The sequence below is a fragment of the Berghia stephanieae genome, chromosome 3 (genome assembly GCF_034508935.2).
Source record: "Berghia stephanieae isolate SIO BIC M18660-M18661 chromosome 3, UCSD_Bste_1.3, whole genome shotgun sequence".
Classification (NCBI taxonomy): Eukaryota; Metazoa; Mollusca; class Gastropoda; order Nudibranchia; family Aeolidiidae; genus Berghia; species Berghia stephanieae.
Window position 1 is genome coordinate 12,079,587 of NC_088362.1, and position 5,191 is coordinate 12,084,777.

General features: G+C 30.1%; 1 protein-coding gene across 1 annotated transcript in view; it reads right to left on the minus strand.

Annotated features, from left to right (window-relative positions):
• Positions 1-4,118, minus strand: part of LOC144967149 (kinesin-like protein KIF12) — a 145,191-nt gene extending 141,073 nt beyond the window's left edge. Inside the window, exon 1 of the mRNA XM_078904022.1 lies at positions 3,884-4,118. The gene's annotated coding sequence lies outside the window, so the exon portion shown is untranslated. The remainder of the gene's footprint in view (positions 1-3,883) is intronic.
• Positions 4,119-5,191: the final 1,073 nt, after the last annotated feature.

Here is a 5,191-nt window from a genome sequence, read left to right on the forward strand (position 1 = left end):
TATATATACATTGTAATGGGAGCACATCTGACCGGTAATCTAGATATCTGAGGTTCGATCCCCGTCGAAGTGGACTGATTTTTTGGGATGAGTTATTCATGTATTTTTCTTTCTTTCTTTGTCAGTCATAAACACTTTTACAGATCTAAATCTATCATCAGTGATTTCTCCCTAATCTTTCAATGTGATCTGTCAACGGAAGATAAACTACGCCAAGGATCGGATTTATTTACAAGTTGTGTCAATATAACGGCGAAAGAAAGATATTCCTTTTGGTATAACTTTTAATTGTGCTTGCGAGAGTTACGCTCTGAGAATATTTTTAAAAAAAATGAAATCCAAGAAAAAATCTTCTAATTATTTATTTTTGCTGCGTAAGGTGTAGTCTAGATATCACACAAATAAAAACCCGTCCTTTGTTTTGTTTTGTGTCAAAATTTGAGTCGGATCTAAGAGTATTGTTTGGTGTAATTCATGTTCTGTCGTAAAAGCCATCATATTTCATGGAAATTCTAACAATTAGCGTTCCACCAAATAAAAATGTTACTATAATATTTTGGTTAGAACTGATAACAAGCTTCAATTTTTATATGTTCAAATGTCTGTAACTGTATATTTTAATTTTCTGTAAATATTTGAAATTCCTAGTATTTCCTCATGTTTCCCCACAATCAAATTTGAAGCTTGGGTATGTTGGCGAACATGCTAATGTTGGTTAATCGATTTGATTTTATTCAATAATACTCACTTTGGGCTTTATCTGTTTTATTTTATGTCATATTTAAGTAGTGTAGCGTTATTTGAATGTTTAATGAATATTTGAAAAATAATAGAAATAAATCTGGACTTCAGGGAGGATGGATATTGGTCCCACTGCTTGTGAAGTGAGTGCTCTGCTAATTGAGCTATCGTGACGCCCCTCCTCTCTCTCTCTCTCTCTCTCTCTCTCTCTCTCTCTCTCTCTCTCGCCTCCTCAATTTAGACACGCATAATATATTTATTCAAATTTTATAAATTGATTTTAAAATTAAATATTAGATATCAAATACTGTCCCACACAATACTGTTTTGTCAAATTTGGTCACATTTGTTATTTGCGTTATCGAAGGCACGGAATTGACGCCACTCAGCTATTTGTTATCGTTTTTAGCCAGTCATTTCTATGAGTAGTTCTCACTAAATAGTATTAATCAAAGTACACACGTTTATGGTTAAACAAAGTATGGTGTGTTGATTCGTTATATCCAACTGGCATTGTTTTGAGATTTTTAACTGAACGCATAGCATCAATAAGGATAAACTAAACAAAGCATTGATCAGTATTCAAATAAACTTATATATTATTTGTGTCCAATCGCCTCAAAGAGGTGCTTAACATTGAGATTTTGGTATGTTCTGTGTTGTTGTTTTTTTTTTTTAAGGAAAATTAACAATTTGACATAAACTTTCTTGTCACTTTACTTAACTTTAAAATCATTTTTAGCTTCAAGCTTTCTCCGACATAATACCGTTTGAGGGAATGGGTCACTTTTGTTTATCATGTTACTCTAAAATCCCGTGTTGGTAGTCCTTCAGAGCCATTAGGCCTATGCAGCCAAAGTTTATCCCTGTTTCTATAGTATATTCCGAGGAACTGACAATAGAAATTATTTACTATCTCTTGGAAAGGACGCTAGTCTATCGCAACGTACTTTCCTCCAAACTAACAGACTCAATCAATGACCCATCCACTGCTGGGTGGACATGGGGAGCAGAAAAAAAAATCTCGACTGCATCCTGGATCGATCTTGATCCCTTCGCGTGTGAAGCGAATGCTCTACCAACTCAGCCATCGGGACCCTCAAAGCCATTGTTACTAAGACCCATTTTTATACACACTATATTTTCCTTTTTATTGTACTGACATAATAACAAAACTAAGTCAGCGGCTGATTAAACAGTTTATTCATTTTCATGTATAGTGACAACTCGACAACGGATAGACTTCATTGAACAGGAATTGTCATAAGTTTCTCTAACATCAATATAACGGTAGGATATCCCCCTCTAGACAATAAACGTGTCCATTAGGATTATATACGGTCAGTTGATCCGTATGGAATTCATTGACTTACCCTGGAAAGAAGGAGAAGGGGGTGGTACTGAGATAGCTCATGGTATACATTATGATTGTTAAAACGTTTTGAACTAAAAATGAATATCTATTACGGCTTTAAACAAAATGAAACCAATACTCATGTAACAAACTCAGTGGATAAAACGTTGTGACATGTATTTTTGCGCTTGCTTTGAATCATCTAATAATAGTAACATATAGGACGAGACATGACGTTATGAGGCAATATTACAATTTCTTTTAAAAAAAAATTAATTAAAATTGAGCATTTATATAGCGCAATATCCACTTAACGTGCTCAATGCGCTTTACAAGGGGTCCCTGGTCAACAGCAACATTTAACATGTAGGACGAGACATGACGCCTGTTAGGCGATATTACAATTTTTCGGACAAAGACAACGCTGTTAACGGCCAGGTACTCATTTTACACCTGAGTACGGTGAGAGAATGTGAGTAAAGAGTCTTTTCCAAGGACTCAACTATGCGCCGAGCGAGGCTCGAACCCAGGACCTTCCGATCCGAAAGCGAGTGTCATACCACAAGCCCACATAGCCTTTTTCCGACAGAGACATCGCTGATAACGGAGGGGTACACATTTTGCACCTAGATAAGGTCAGATGATGTGCGTAAAGAGCTTTTTCCAAGGACTCAACTATGCGCCCAGCAAAGGCTCGAACCCAGGACCGTCCGATCCGAGCGTCACGCTACAAGTACAAGACCACATAGCCTCACTAAATCCCCAAGTGGAGTATCACACACACAGGGGAATCTGTACTCATAAAAATGGCTGGTTAAAAAACAATAACAAAGAGCTGAGTGACGTCAAACTCGTTCCGTCTATTGACAATTGCCTAAATGTAAACCTTTGAATTGAGTTGAATTAACATAAAGCCGCACAAGTCATCTAAATTTCTAAATGTAGACAAATATATATGCGACATCCACTGTAACTAATTATTAGCTTTTTACTAATCTTTTTTCTTATATGTTGATATCTATATAACTTTTCTAGATATTTATATCTTTACAATTATATAATCTGTATATCCCTTGAAATTTATACTATGTAATTATTCTCACAGCTTACAATATTATTACACTATACCTATTACCACATTTTACTTTACCACATTATGTTTACGTATATTGTGTTTATGTATGTATCATTGTCGGCATTTTATACGTCTGTACAAAAATTTCCTTTTGGATGAATAAAGTACATTATTATTATTATTATTATTATTATATTATTATTATTATTATTATTATTATTATTATTATTATTATTATTATTAATCATTATAATCATTATCATTATTATTATTATTATTATTATTATTATTATTATTATTATTATTATTACATTATTACTATTATTATTATTATTATTATTATTATTATTATTATTATTATTTATTATTATTATTATTATTATTATTATTATTATTATTATATTATTATTATTATTATATTATATTATTATTATTATTATTATTATTATATTATTATATATTATTATTATTATTAATTATTATTATATTATTTTATTATTATTATTATTATTATTATTATTATTATTATTATTATTATTTTTATTATTATTATATTATTATTAATATTATTATATTATTATATTATTATTATTATTATTATTATTATTATTATTATTATTATTATTATTATTATTATTATTATTACATTATTATTATTATTGTTACAACGAACCAATTTTCCACCAATATCTACATACGGAATAACAACATACCTTATTATGTAAAACGAATTCACCACAGTCCCAAGAAAGGAAACTGATAATTGATATTAATCAAAATCCATTTTTACTCACACACCACACACATACACATCAATGAAATCCAGTTTATCGTAGCCATTAAGGTATATCTTATATTCCATTGTCTATGGTCGTGAAACGTTTATCAGAGGGCAAATAGATTGTAAAGAAAGAACACAATCTCCAATGCCAGTGTGCTTTGTCTTGGTCTAATACCTGTTCTGCTGTTGGCTCCAGTCATTATTTTTTACCGTTAATTTACTCCATGCTCCGTGGAACGGATGACAAAACGACGTATCTATGTATAGAATGAATGTTACTTTGTCGAGCGTGCTTATTATTATTATTATTATTATTATTATTATTATTATTATTATTATTATTATTATATATTTGATAATAATAATAATAATAATAATAATATAATAATAATAATAATAATAATAATAATAATAATAATAATAATAATAATAATAATAATAATAATAATAATAATATAATATATACTTTATTCATCCAAAAAAAATGGAAATTCGTTTACAGGCGTGGCATGCATAAAAATGTATAAACACAAAGTTGAGAATCTATGGCGATAATGTATATATATATATATATATATATATATATATATATATATATATATATATATATATATATATATATATATGCAAATGTACAAAATTACAATACAATGATAAAATGGTATATTGTTAATATAGTCATTGTATGTACCGATTTGAGGGAGCAAATGTATTGTGAGGTTTATATAAATTTGTAGATGGAACGAAATTGACGCCAATTAGCTCTTTGTTATTGTTTTAGGACATTCACTTTAATTATTAGTTCTCACTAAATCCTAGCAATCAGACTATAAACGTTCAAGGTTACACATAGATTAACGTGTTGGTACGTTATATCCGCCTGGCGGATGCTGTGAGTATAGTACCTAAATCCGTAGCATCAACATGTCTGTTGTTCGTGTATTGTTCGCCTTTCACATTGTTAAAATAAAAACCCATTTTCTCTTTTGAAAAGTGTCCTTTTATTCTTAGCCTATGGCAAGCAGGTGAACTGTTTTACTATCTCGGTTTGTCTCTTATGATTAATTGTGAACGTAATTGTAAAGGTAATGGAATTGCGGTTATATAGGAATACTGGGGCATCAAGAAAAAATAAGTTATAACATTTTAATCATAAAAAGGAAAATAAAAGAGTTTTATCAGTCATTTTAATATCAAATTAAAGGTTGATATGCCAGATTAACACTCATTTTAAACAAGT